Raw genomic sequence first — 14512 nt, forward strand, 5'->3', positions numbered from 1 at the left:
AAATGGGAAATAGCCCTTGCTTGTTTTGATACTTCTATATATTTCTCCTGAGTTCTTCCAAGATATTAATTTATCAAAGAAGAAAAAGATAGAGATAAATCGAGAGCCTTTATTGTGTAAAACGACCATGTTCCTCTTCTTGTAAAAACATTTTCTCATTATTTCATCAACAGAGAGGATTGTAAACTACTTCCCAGATCTTAATATTAAGTGATCATCTGGAATTCATGTTTCTATTTTGAAAAATGAAAAATTTATCAAACAAAGTGATTTGGTTATCAAAGGTTAAATTACTTGGAAAAGAATCACAGGGGCATTCTTACTCTAGTGTTTATTGATAAAGAAATTACTATCAATATTTAAAGTAGCTAGCAGTCTGTCTTTAAAATTATGAAAACTTAGATCAAATGAAAAAATACCTGAAATTTAAATATTACAAAAAGCAAACATAGTTGTGTTTTAAGTGCATCTATAGTCATGAACTACTTACTGTTGATCATGTGTTCTGTTGTATAGTCTCACTATATATTTCTTACCTCCTTTTCTTTTTTTTTTTTTGACACTAAAGAATGAACCCAAGAGCATTCTACCTCTGAGCTATAACCTCAGCCCCTTGTTCTGTTTCTCTTTTGAAATCATGTCTCGATAGGTTGTTGAGAGTCTCACTAAGGTTCCAAAGATGGTCTCAAGCTTGTGATTCTCCTGTCTTAGCCTCCTAAGTATTGGGATTATAGGTATGTACCACATGCCCAGCTCCTCACATCCTTTATGAATAATTCTAATTTTTTATTAACCTTGATTTTTTAATAAACCTGTCCTAATGGTAATTCCCTTTACATTTAATTTGCATGTACAGCTTATACAGTCTACTACTCACTTCCATACATTTTCTATTTGATTGTTGTACATCTTCGTTTTTTAGCTAGAACCGTCTGCCCTTCTAATCTGTGTGCATGCGTGTGTGTATGTGTGTGTGTGTGTGTGTGTGTGTGTGTGTGTGTGTAATATGCCAAAGCACCTGGCCTTGTGCTAGCTAGAAGCTCTGCCCTGAGTTAGATCAAGGAAATATTGCTGGTTGACTTTACTTAAAAGTTTGCACTGCGCAGGGCCCAGCAGAGAAAATGGGCATTCAAATAGGTAACATACAGGAAGGCAAATGATTGGACGGAGATGTTGACAATTTGCATACTTATTTTTCTCGTTTCAATCTCCGCCACAAAGTCATACATTTGGTAATTATTTCATGCTTTTGTTTTCCGTTAAAAGCAGTTAAGGCCATATGTTTTGACAGAAAAAAAGATAATTTGTACTTTTTCCAGCCTTGTGAAAGGGGAGATGGGGCAGTCATTTTGCTTGTTCCATGCCAGTGAGTCCTGTTCAGAACTTCACCAGATTGGAAACTCACTGTTCCTAACAACTCTCTTGTTAAGCAGAAGATGAAGGCATCTGTTTGAAGCACCCAGAGTTAAGTCTAATGCTTCAAAGCACAGTATGGGGTTCGTTTATAACTTGACTTAGCATGCGTAAATACCAGTTGCTAATAGGAAAAGTTGACCTCCGGATTCCATAGACTGGAGATGACTTGGAAGGAGATCCTGGTCTGCCGCGGACACTTCCAACCTGGGATTGGTAGTGGCATGACTTAGGATGCGGCTCCACTCCTGGGCTCATTGGGCCCTATGATGCCCAGGAAAGGGGGATGCTTAGCCTTCTCATCCTGGCTCACATTTCTGATTGTGAAAGGTGGGAGGGATATCTGACCACTTGGACAGGTACGCTCCCTCCAAATGGTTATTTCACAAGGTAACTCTTTGTGATTTAGCCCTTTATAAGGATCAGAGTTTTGTCCAATCTCCTTTTAAGCAGTCTTGTTCAAGGTCAATGAATATATCTAGAGAAGAATATATCCCCTTTTGTGACTAATCTGTTTAAGGGTTCTGGTCTTTCCAATCTTTCTTAGTCCTTCCTTCCTTCCTTCCTTCCTTCCTTCCTTCCTTCCTTGTGGTACTACTGATTGAACCCAGGGCTATTCTAATTCTAAGCAACACCCCCAGCCCAATTTTATTTTTTATCCTTTTAAACAGGGTCTCACTAAATTGCAAAGGTCCTCTCTAAATTGCTAAGGCTGGTGCACACCTGTATTGGGATTGCAGCTGTGTACCACCGCACCCAGCTTCCGTCTTTTCTTTTTACTTGGGTCTCTGCTCTTGAAAATGTGACTTTATTTTTTTGCCTGGCATAACTTTCTCCTCAGTGCCTCTTGTTTCCTGGGAAGGGGGGGCATAGAAATGACGGCTCTCTGGTCTTCTGTGCTTACTATGTACACGCACTGCACTGAGGACTTGTAGGATCTTCATTTGGGGAAATAGGAATAGCTCATTGAACACGGTCACACTCTAAGTAGCATTTTTCTTTTATGATTCTTTCCCTTCTTGTTTCACCTGATCAGTACCCTCATGGCTTATCCACATTCCAGTCACTCTGTTAGAATATTATTTATTGGGAAAAGATCTGAGGCCTCATCACATTGAGGTGTAATAACTGTCAATAAACTATGATGGCATCTCCCAAAGATGGGATGGGGTAATAGACGATCAGAGATGTGTTGTAAAGTGGGTTTGTGACCACTGAAGTTTTTGAGGTTGCAGGCTTTTACCTCTATAGGAATGTGCCTTGACTAAGGTATGCGGCAACAAAATTAATATGTTTATTTAATTTTGCCCAAACTTATTTGAGCTTACATCCCTTTTTAAAATTGTTTCTGTTTATATATTTATTGTGGTACTGGAGATAGAGCCCAGGGGTATTCTATCTCCTAGATACACCCCTAACCCATTTATTTATTTACTTATTTGCTTGTTTGTTTAATGATACTAGGGATTGAACCCAGGGGCATTCTACCTCATGAATTATACCCTTGGACCTTTTTATTTTATATTATGAGACAAAGTCTTGGTAGGTTGTCAAGGTCTCCATTGCTGAGGTTGGACTTGAACCTGTAATCCTCCTTTCTCAGCCTCCGAAGTACTGGGATTACACCACCATGTTCAGCTATTTTTGTTTGTTTGTTTGTTTGTTTGTTTGTTTGTTTGTTTGTTTTGAAACAGGGTCTTAATAGGTTTCTAAGAGTTTTACTGCATTACTAGTGCTATTCTGGAACCTGACATCCTCCTGTCTCAGCCTGTCAAGCACTGGGATTACAGGCCAGTGCCACCACACACGTATATATCTCTTTTTAAAAGGCACACCTGTTATCATCTAGTGAGGATGACAACTGTAGGCTCAGACATCAATTTATGGACTGGGGCTCAAAGGGAAAAGGGTGGAGAAGGGTACACCTAGAATCCTGAATGGTGAGACGTCACAGTTAATTGCCTTTCTCTTCTAAAGAAGGCCCTACCCTAAACACATTGAGAAGCAAAATGCTCTAAAGTCCGTGTTGTTAGAACCACCAAATGTTAACCTGTCTCTCCATCGTTGTGATGCTTCTCACTCCCCTGTGCCTGTGTGTGGAGTATTTGTTCATTCGCACATGCGTGGCCTTAGTAATGTGGAAGCCTACTCAGTGCTAGACACTATACACACACTCACACACTCGCGCATGTGTGGCCTTAGTAATCTGGGAGCCTACTCAGTGCTACACACTAATCACACACTCACACACATACATACACCCAAGCACATGGGTATTTTTTTTTTCATAACACTTTTTCTAACCTTAGGTACAACTGACTAGCCTTCTTAGTGTTCACTAGAAACCAATCATCAGTGTTGTAGTAAACCCAAAGTTAATTTCTGTCTTTCTGTCTTTATTGTACATTCATAGAAATTATTTTCTTGGGGAATACTTGCTGCCCTTTTTAATTAACAAAACAGTATCTTTTGCCACGTAGATAAGTGACTCTGAGCATCTTTACGAGGTCAACAAAACTATTTATTGGCAGATACGGCCAACACTGTTTTGATGTTTCAGTGCCTCTTCATAACCGTTAGTAGTTTTTTTAGAAAATGCAAACATCTGGCTGCCCATGGTGAAAATGGTATCAAGGTGGGAGATGAACTCTTACAACCCTGAATTTGATCTGACAAGTGTAAACAGAGATATAAGTAATCCAGTTATATACGTTGGAGATCTGAAACAGCTAGAGTAATGGGTACTGATAGAAATGATACCTTGAGTTTTTCTGAACCTTACCTTTAATTTCTGATTGAGCATTCAATAGGTAAAAGCTGGGAAACAACTTAGGTAGGTGTTTAGAACATATTAAAGAGTTGTGATGTGCTTAGCATCCACAGTCTCTCGTCTGTGCCAATCCTGCGCCTGGTGACGAAGCCAACTCCCCTAGGAACAAGTAACAGAAGGAATGGAACCAGGAAGAAGTCAGGCTTCACCTGGACCAAATTTTAGGCAATTAAGAATTTCCAGAGATCTTTTGCCAGGTGTCCCTTAATCAGTTTAAGGCACTTTCAACCAGGGCCAAGCTACTCATGATGCTGGCGGTGGGCATGGTGGTGATATACCAGTTGACTGTTACAGCAAACAGACAGCATCATCTGCTCAAGGAGTGCCAAGAGCAAGAGAGATGCAGGTGTAAAAATAAAAAGAGTATTTGGAGCCAGAGGCTAGTACACAGACGAGACGATATTCACACTTCATGTTCATATTTTGGGTAATAATATGGTGGCTTGTATCGCTTTGATGTCCTGGTATTTTGTCATGGGTCTCAGTTGACCACAAAATGCCATTGCAACTCTCGGCGGGTTACTTAGCCTCTCTCTGTCTTTAGTACTATTAAGCAAGAGTCTTAATACTTGCCATTTCTTTGTCCAAGTTTGTTTCTGGAAGACAGGGGAATGAGTCTGCCTCTTGCAGCAGCACCCAAGAAGTCCCTAGTGCTCCCTGACCAAGATCATCTCGTGTTCATCTCTGTGTGCAAAACACCCTTCTTGTTCTTGGGACCTTGGCTCCTAACATGGCCGTGGAGGCTATGGGATGCAGGACTCTTGCAAAGCTGGGCTTTGTTTGGGGTCCATAAACAATCACCCTGGAGAGAATTTTTAGCTCTCAGAAAATATTGTTATAGTGAGGTAAACACTCAAATTCTGAAACAGGGCTCCGTAATTTTGTGATGTAGGCTAGGTGGCTCTGAGCACTTATCCCGGGACCTCTCAGTGACTCCAGTCCCGAAGCTGTACAATTGGGATATTAACGAAACAGTGAGGTATAGTGCAAAACCAATATGCATAGAGGTACATTTTTGGCTGGAATGGCGTCTGGCAGATCCTAAGTGAAAAGTTAGCTGTTCTTACCATTGTCATTGCTTGAGGAGAACTGGGGCATGGCAGGCTTTGGGGCAGGACCTTGTGCAACTGTGGAGAGTGTTAAGCCATGAGACTGTAATACATTGCTTTTAATTCTCACTGGGACTCCCCTGCATCGCTTAGTGAGATGGCTGTAGGAATTCAGTAGTGTAATATGTGAAAAAAGCCTAAAAATCTCCACCGGTCTGTATCTGTGATAGCATACCTGTGTTAGTCTACACAGCAGGCCGAGCTACTCCTTCTCACCTGGTAGGACCACCTCATCAAGTTTGCAATGATAACACACTAAAAAGGCTTCCAAGAAAACAGGCCAAGATCTAAACTACAATATGATTGATTATATTAGTGGTAATACCTCTAGCTTAGGTTTGTTTGTCTAAATTGAAGCAGGGTCTTTCTCCCCTCTCTTCTAAATGTCTGAACGTTAGAAAGCTACACTCAACTCCTTTTTATTTAGTGTTTGAAGTTGCATTGAGAGATTAGTAAAAGATACTATATATATATATATATATATATATATATATATGGTTTTATTTTATTATTATTATTATTTTTTTTTTGGTGGTACTGGGGTTCCTGGAAGCCCTTCTACCTCCGGGCTACACTCCCAGACTTATTTTTATATTTTTGAAACAGAGTCTCTTACGCCAGCGCGGCTGGCTTCAAACCTGCGCAATCCTCCTGTCTTCACCTCCCAAGCACGGGGATTACAAGCGTGCGCCACCACGCCCAGCTATAGTTATATATTTAAAAAAGCAGAGGAAGGAGGCTGAAACGGGATGGTCTCAGTTCGTGGACAGCCTCAGTTACTTAGTGAGACCCTGTTTCAAAATGAATAAAAAATAGGGCTGGGGGTGTAGCTTGGAGGTAGAATGCCCCTGGGTTCCATTTACAGCACTGAAAAAAAAAAAAAAAGAAAAAGAAAAAAAAAAGCAGAGGAGGGACATCCTTGCCTTCTTATTTGAAGAGGAGGAAAAGCAAGCTAGAGATGTCTGGCCTAAGCAATGCCAGGTTTTTCTGCAGCTCCCGAGGTGCTCTGCACACAGAAAGCACACAGCTAAGGATCCGTGTGGCTTGCTGTCTTTTCTGTGTCATAGCCGAGTTTCTTGCAGGCTGAGCACAGAGAGAGGAGCAGGGTCTGCAATCTCCATCTGTGGTTCATGGGTCTCCCAGTCCCTGCTTCTCTTTCCTCTGGCTGTTTTTAGGTCTTCTTGATTATTTTGTTTTTTTCAGTTTTGTCATTTGATCCATAAAGACACAAATCAGGAAAGGGAACCAAATGTTTGTAATTTTGCTACTTCTTTACACAGCAAAGGAAATGTAGATGAGAAGGATAAAGCTCTTGACTAAAATTCACTTATGGGATTTCACTATAGATTGTATTTACGTGTGAATGGGTAACTGAGAGCCAGCTGGTAATTAGGGGGGGAATTATATGTGGTATTTGCGAGGAGGTATATGGATGTGTGTTCAGAATTATTTGTGTTCTAATATATTAATATGTTCAGGGAGCTTGGAAGAAATATATACACATATATTTATACATTTGGGAGAAATATGTATACTTGTTTTCATGTATATTTTGATTTAGTGGTCAAATGAAAACAGGGTATGACTTGGTTAATAGAAATAAACTATGAATATCGTGGACATGGCTGGTATATTTTACACATGCTTAGATAGTGGTAAACTGTCCCTTCAATTAATTTATTTATTTGAATGCCAATAAGAAGATAGTTTGGGGAGTAAAATTCTTCTTGGTGTGAATTGTTTCAGGACGCTTAGAACTATTTACTTAATTCCCTTGAATAATTCAAGTGGTTTAGCTGGAAATAACTTAATTTCCTCAGCTTATGCCTATGAAAATTTCCCATTTATAATAAATATCCTTCTATTTGTCTGTATACTGCAGGCATTGGAGTGTCATGGCCATGGCTCCTATTTATGTGATAATAATGCAGGTTGGTTTTAGCCATCCTTTGGAAGAAAAGGAAAAATCTTCCAGTAAGAAATTAATATTCCTTTTCTTAATAATATAGGCTGATGATATATTGGGTGAGTGTTCTTTATTCCTGGAGTTTATTTTGTTTTTGTTTTGTGGGGTTTTGCCCTCTTGGGCTGTTATATGAATTTAAGCGTAATTAACTCCCTTTACAAAGCACGTTATTCAACTGTTATTTGAATCTGTTTATTAACCTTGCTGGCCATTTCGCTGCCCATTAGAGTCTTTGAGTGGGAAAGTTAGAAAAGACTTGTGAAGGGAGAATGCCAAGAGGACTGGGTGAGAAGTCGGGAGCCTGCACTCTGTCCAGGCCCCTAGGGAAGTCCTCTAACATTTACTCTTTTGCAAAATGATGTTGAACTCATTTGAGCTTTAAAATCATGAGGCCGGGAGGCAGGGCAGAGGGCAGCTGGTGTAGAAGTAGAATGTAAAAAGAAAGGAGTATATGTAAGAAGGTGACATTAAAAATATTTAAAAATAGTAAAAACAAAGAGTAGAAAATAGAGGGTCTCAGGTGCCAATAATAGGAAAAACACGTCAGAAAAAGCTCCATATCTGATCAGCTTCTCCTGTGTAAAGTGATCACGCCATGTCAAGTTTAGTTCCTTTGTTAGGCGGATAGGAGCCAAGGACAAAGTTGACATTGAAGAGCTTCTTTCTTATCCTTCCTACATAGCCAGAAAGCAGGACCACAGATGCTCTTCCATGGCATACAATTGGTGCAGTTTTTAAGCATTTTAGCCAATGGTTATTAAAGAATACTTAAAAATATGTACGATTTTTGGGACTCTAAAAATAATAAATCTAAGACTGAATGTGTTGCCATTCCTTAAAATTAATACTTGTTGCACCCTAGTTGTACGCCAGGTACTAGGGATACATAGAATTTTCCTGTCCCACCAGCCCACCAGAAGAGTTCCTATTTCCCCCGTCTGATGGGATAACAAGTCTTAAAATGAATTAGCATGATTCTGATAGATGTCCTTGTAGTGAGTAGCATAGATGGTCCAATAAGACTCTTTGTGGGCAAATGTGACTTGACTCTCCCACTGCCCAGCATTCTGTGTTATGATGATGATAAAGTTCCATGTTGATCATGTCCCGTGTGGGAACTGGTGGCTTTGTGTAGCTGTTGAGCACTTAAGACATGTCTAGTGTGACTGAGGACCTGAATGTTTAATTGTTTCATTTTCATTAATTCAAATAACCACAGACTACTATAGGCTACCTTATTGGACAATAAATACCTCTCTAGACACCTTGCTAAAAATTATTGTAAACGATGGGTAATTCCTCCAACAAGATAACTATCCTATCATATATTGAGTACCCATGACAGATTAGGAGTAATGCTTGACATAAAATCATCCCTATAAGAATGTCCCCACTTGAGAAATGAGGAGACTGGGAATCTGAGAGATGTCACTACTCTGTTATATCCTCACAGTGAATTGCAGGAGCTGGAATTTGAACCCAAATAGTCTGACTCCAGAGCTGGGTGGTTTACTCTTTTGCCTTTTCTGTTAGTGCTCTGTGTGGAGGCTAACTCTCAAACACATCTTCCCTTTGCTCTGTGGATCCCAGCAATCCAACTATAACATGCTTAGAGAACTGTGAAGGTGTCTGGTGCACCTCTTCTGAGTGTGAAGGTGACGCCACCCTCGAGCCTTTATTTCTCCTGACTGAGACCCGTATTCTTCAAAAACTATGTTCAGAATTGAGGGTCCAACATCCAAATATGTGTAAAAGTATGACTATGGCATGGTTACCCTGGACAATCATTGGTGGGAGGGGGGAAGGGAAAACGGGGGTGGGGGAGAGGACCGCAAGTACAGTTTAAATGTATACCATTACTTTTCAATAAAAATATGTATAAAAAAAGAAAAAAAAGAAATTTTCACTAGTACAGTTAAAAAGAAATAAAAGAATTGAGGGCACATGTGAATCACCTCCTGCTATGTTTTCCCGTTAGATGCTAGAAAACTTCGAAGCCTATGCATAGGTCTGTGGACCTCAGCAGCGCACAAGAAACTTGCCTGTTGAGTGTTTCACTGTCACAGTTGAGAAACTTGTAAAAAAAACTCCCAAGGTCTGAGTTAAGCAGTGAGCCAGCCTAGCCAGCACTTGGGCATCTGGGATGTATTTTGCTTTGCTGTTTTCTCCTCAAGCCAGAGTGAACAGTAACTCTCTGTAAGGGTCTGAAAGCCTCAGTTACAGTTTCAGTTATTTTGATTCTCTTTGGACATATAATGCTACTTGCAGATGCTACTTGCAGAATCGCCCAGAGGCAGTAATGTTAAGGAATAGTGAAGGTCCACGAGACTATCCAGTGGCCATCCCTCAACCCACACAGTGACACGCCTCATGGCCACATGGTCTGGAGCCACCTCCCCCATCCCTCAGAGTTAGGGTTTCCCTGACAAGAAGCAGGTTACTTAACACATATATGGATTCATCATAAACCTACTTTGTGACATTTTGCTTTCTTAAAAAGTAGTAATCAAGCCCGGTATGGTGGAGCACATTTGTAATCCCAGCATTCAGGAGGCTGAGACAGGAGGATCATGGCTGTGGACAGCCTCAGCTACTTAATAAGGCCCTTTGCAACTCAGTGAGACTCTGTTTCAAAGTAAAGAATAAAAGGGTTGGGGGTGTAGCTCAGAGGCAGAATGCCCCTGGATTCCATCTCCAGTACCACACAAAAAAAAGTAGTAATTAGCCCCACAAGGCTATGCTATTTCTATAAACTGTGACCAAAGTATAGTTTCATGTTGATAGTTAAAAATATCTTTTCTTTACATTTATGCCTTTAAAAAGCACAGAATTTTTTTTTTTTTTTAGTACTGAGGATTGAAATCTCAGGAGCATTCTGCCCCTAAACTACAACCCAGCTCATTTTACTTTACTTTTTTTGTTTTGAAGTAGGGTCTCACCAAATTGTGGAGGGCCTCATTAAGTGGCTGAAGCTGGCCATGAACTTGCCATTCTCGTGTCTTGGCCTTTCAGATACTGGGATTGCAAGAACTTTTTTTTTTTTAACAGAAAGAACATAGATTTTGATGGCCAGTTCAGATCTCTCTGCATTACCACATGAACGATCGTTAACCTGAAAATGTAGCTTTATCTTCCTGACTTACAGTTGTGCCATTAATGAAAACAATACCCGCATGATGAACACATTTGTGCCAATTTTTTTTTTATGCTTAATGGTGTCAGGTACCATTCTAGCTGCTTCACACACGTTATAGCATTTAATTTTCAGAAGAACTTTGCAAAGTGGACATTGACACTCCCATTTTATAGAGAGAACTCTGAAGACCAGAGAGGTTGAAAGGAACAGGTTCAAAGCCACCTCTGTAATAAATGGTAGAACTCACAGTCAGACCCAAGCTGGGGTTTGCTGATATATTTTTCACCTTTCTACTGTTTTTCAGCCTCAAGAATTTGAGATTATTCCTTTACTAATACCATGTTGTGTGATTCTTGTGAAGCTTTTATGTGGAACCCTACCACATAAACAGTTAGACAAAAGAGGCCCTAAACAAATGCTACTCGTTATTTTAACATCTCCATAAATGAACCTGGGAGGCCAAGATCACTAAAAATGAGAGTATAAGCCAGACATGGTGGTGCGTGCCTGTAATCACAGGATTTGGGAAGCTGAGACAGAAGGATTTTGTGTTTGAGGACAGCCTCAGTAATGCAGAGAAGATGCTCAGAAACCTAGCAAGACCCTGTTTCAAAAATAAAAAATAAAAAGGGATGGGAGTGGAGCTCCGAGGTTGAATGCCCATGGGTTCGATCCCCAGCAACACACACACACACACACACACACACACACACACACACACACACAGTGGAAGAGAAAAGAAAGGACAGGAGTCATGCTTCCTTTTCTGGACTGTACTTTGTGGGTTTGCTTGGGTTTCTTCTCTTCTAGTAGGCAGAGGTTCTATTAGAATGCATCTCACAGTTGTTTCTTTGATGGGAGTAGAAAAAAACGTTGGGAATGTCTGAGGGAACAGTGAATGTGCCATCATAATACTTCTCAAATTACAACAAAAAAATTAAACCTGTGAAATGAAAACATTTTAGTATTTTTATCAGCCCAAGGTCTAGTGTTATCCAGAGAGCCCTGTCAAACCCCTCATTGAGTCTATACACATGATTTTATTTTCAATCTAGGATGTTAAGAGAAAAGATGAAGGCGTTAACTTTTAATAGGTCTATATCTCACTCTTGGTTTTCCATGGGTCTTTTACTTAACAAATAATTCAGTGAGTACTATGACCTGTGAGCTTTGGCCAACGTTCCCCATTTCTAATTTGGCAACTGCATTTCACGCTTATTAAGTTATTCTTGTGGGAAGAACCACAATGCCAGTAGTCACTTTGATCTAAGCCACCTTACTGTAGAAGAATTTCAGTGCAGATTTTTATTTCCCATTAGATTTTTCTCATATTTCACTGTTGAGATTATTTCAATACATTGTACTAGTTTGGATTTTTATTGTAGTTCAAATTGGACTCATTTTCTGGTCTTAGATATTGAAAACAATTCCAATTGTGTTAGTAATCTTTTTACACACCTAGCATGATGATATTGAAAACTAAACAGATGTGAGTTTTCCTTATTGAATTTATACCACTATTAAAAACCTTATATTGAAACCCGTACTTTGAAGTCTTTTGATGGAGAATTTGGCAAAGTAATTGAATTGAGTGGAGTAGAATAATAAAGCAGCTCATTGTTCTTCCTTGTTATTATAAATTAAAGTACTAAAATAGACTGAAGTGTGAACGTTATAATCACTGTGTTTACTTAAACATCATCTTATGCCTCCACCACCCTCTTAGAAGAAAGTATCTATCAAATCATGAAAATAAAGACCAATGGATGGTTGTATATTTTTAGCAAGTTGAGTGTCTTGAGTATGTTGCTTTGACCATTCCATTACTGAATATTCTGAAATTTAAAACATGGGGTGTTCAACTAGATATATTTACTGGCTTATAGATCTATGCAATATTTATGCAATCAAAAAATGTGGAGAGCTTACTTTAAAAATAAACGTTACAAGGAAGAAAGATTAAATATATGAAGAAAAAAAGAAAGAATACCATACCTGATTTGTAAATTGATATGGGAAGAAATTTTGTAACATACATAGAAATAACCTTTTTAAGAAACTTTAGACACCACCAGAAAAACATTCATTGCATAGTACATTATATTCAAAAATCTTTTTAACTCCTCAGATATTTTTTCCACGTGAGTAATATTTTGTGAATTTGGGGTAAGTGATCTTACCTTTAAATATTTGAGCTCAACCATAGTTCACAGTCAAAGTTGCCTCCTTAAATAAATAACTAAAATTAAACAATTTTTTCCCTTCCCAAAATGTCAGGTAATCCTACCAAAATTAAGGTAGGATTTTTAAAAGTAAACCTATTATATGAATATAACATACTTATATTTAAGGATAATACAATCAAATTTGTAAATAAAATTGAACTGTATTTTAAAAGGCTTAATTCCAAATGTTTTCAAATGTAAGGTAACATAATAGTATGAGAGTATAGTTTTAGTTTTGTAATAAATATATATTGATTCTTGAAATTTAGAAATAATATAGTATGCTTAGATTAGTACTGTCTGGCCCAAAACATGTCAGGCTAATAGCACTGTGAATATATTCTAGATGTATTGTGATGATTCTATCTAGAATGATATGATCTAATGTTCAATTTCCCCCTTTCCTAGAAGAGGCTGTTTCTTCTTAACTCTTCTTTCTAGACCTTCTTAAATGCATTTAGAAATACTTCCCAAACTGTTGGTTGTGAACTTCTCCAGAAAATGTCTGAAATTTGCTTGACAGAACTTAAGTTGTTGATTTGTTTTTGGATTTCTGCCTCCCGTTTTATTCTTTGTTCCTTAAACACACTTGAAAAAAATGTTTTTCCCTGTATTGTGAGCCCTGTGGAAAGAGTAACAAATTGCTATTTATAAATTTAAAATGGGAAGAAAAATTACAAAATAAAATCCTGTGAAATATAGGGCTTAAATTTCTCCATGACTTAGGAAAAAGAAGAAAAAAATTCTTGTTTTGTAGAGTGTAAGTGGTTTTTTTTCCCCCCGATTTGTTTTTTGTTTTCTTTAATCTCTCCGACCTCCCAATTTTCAAGGGCACCATGGGGCATCTGTAGCATTTATTTGATGTATGGATGTGTATGCATATTTTCCTGCATCTGTCTCTGTGGACCTGTCCTTTGTAAAATCCTACACCTTGTATTAATGCTTAGTTTGTGTTCTGAGAACAATTATATAATTTCTAGGGTGTTTATTGGATGTGTACTGCTAAAAAGAAATGGGAATTATTATTATTATTTTAATTTTTATTATTATTTTGATCACCCTGCAGTTTCCTTTTTTGTTTTGTTTTTTTTGTTGTTGTTGTTGAATATTTTTTCCTTTGACTGTGACCTGTGAATGTCACTGTAGGCTCCTTGCCAATTTTGTGAGCCGCTGCTTGCTTCAAAATGGAGGCAGGAAGGTATCCATTTTCATCAGGAGGATGACAGTGTTTCAGTCTTTCCGACCATCTGGAGAGAGGAACTTTCAGAGCAAAAGAAAATGGGGATTCAAAAAAATTATATTTAGCAAAAAAGGCAAGAGGGAAAACCAATTAAACTATGCCTTATGAATTAATGCTTTTTCTGCTATGATGTCCTGTTTAAAAGAAACATAAACAAGAAAATACACAGGCTATTTTTTTTTTTTATAAAGAACTAGTTCTCAAGTCTCAGGAGTATTAGTAAACAAATATAAGTAAATTAGATTTTTGGCATATTTTTATAGTTGTATGGTATACACAAATATAATAAGCATTAAAAAGGAGGTTTCCTTCTTTTCCGTGTACACACAGATTGTTGGTGGTCTTGTAGAGATCCAGGCTTTTAATGGCCTTTTTCGTGAATCTTTGTAAAAAGCTGATACTATGGAAATTTTATAGTCTAAGATATATTTATCACTTTCTGTGGTTTGGAGGAACCATTCGTATTATTATTTTTTTTTTTTCTGTTTCTCCCTCTGAAATTTTTAACTAGAAGGTAGACTTCTTACTCTGTCTTTCAGGAGAATCTCAGTGCACGTTTTTCTGTTTTTACTCTTCACATGATCACAGACCAT

At 38.3% G+C, this 14512-nt stretch overlaps 1 protein-coding gene across 12 annotated transcripts in view; it reads left to right on the forward strand.

Moving 5' to 3' along the window:
• TCF4 (transcription factor 4) overlaps positions 1-14512 on the forward strand; it is a gene marked incomplete at both ends in the record, with an annotated part of 399211 nt that overhangs the window by 324288 nt on the left and 60411 nt on the right. The gene's annotated exons all lie outside the window — the stretch shown is intronic.

This window comes from Muscardinus avellanarius (assembly GCF_963383645.1).
Source record: "Muscardinus avellanarius genome assembly, chromosome: 17".
In the NCBI taxonomy this organism is placed as follows: Eukaryota; Metazoa; Chordata; class Mammalia; order Rodentia; family Gliridae; genus Muscardinus; species Muscardinus avellanarius.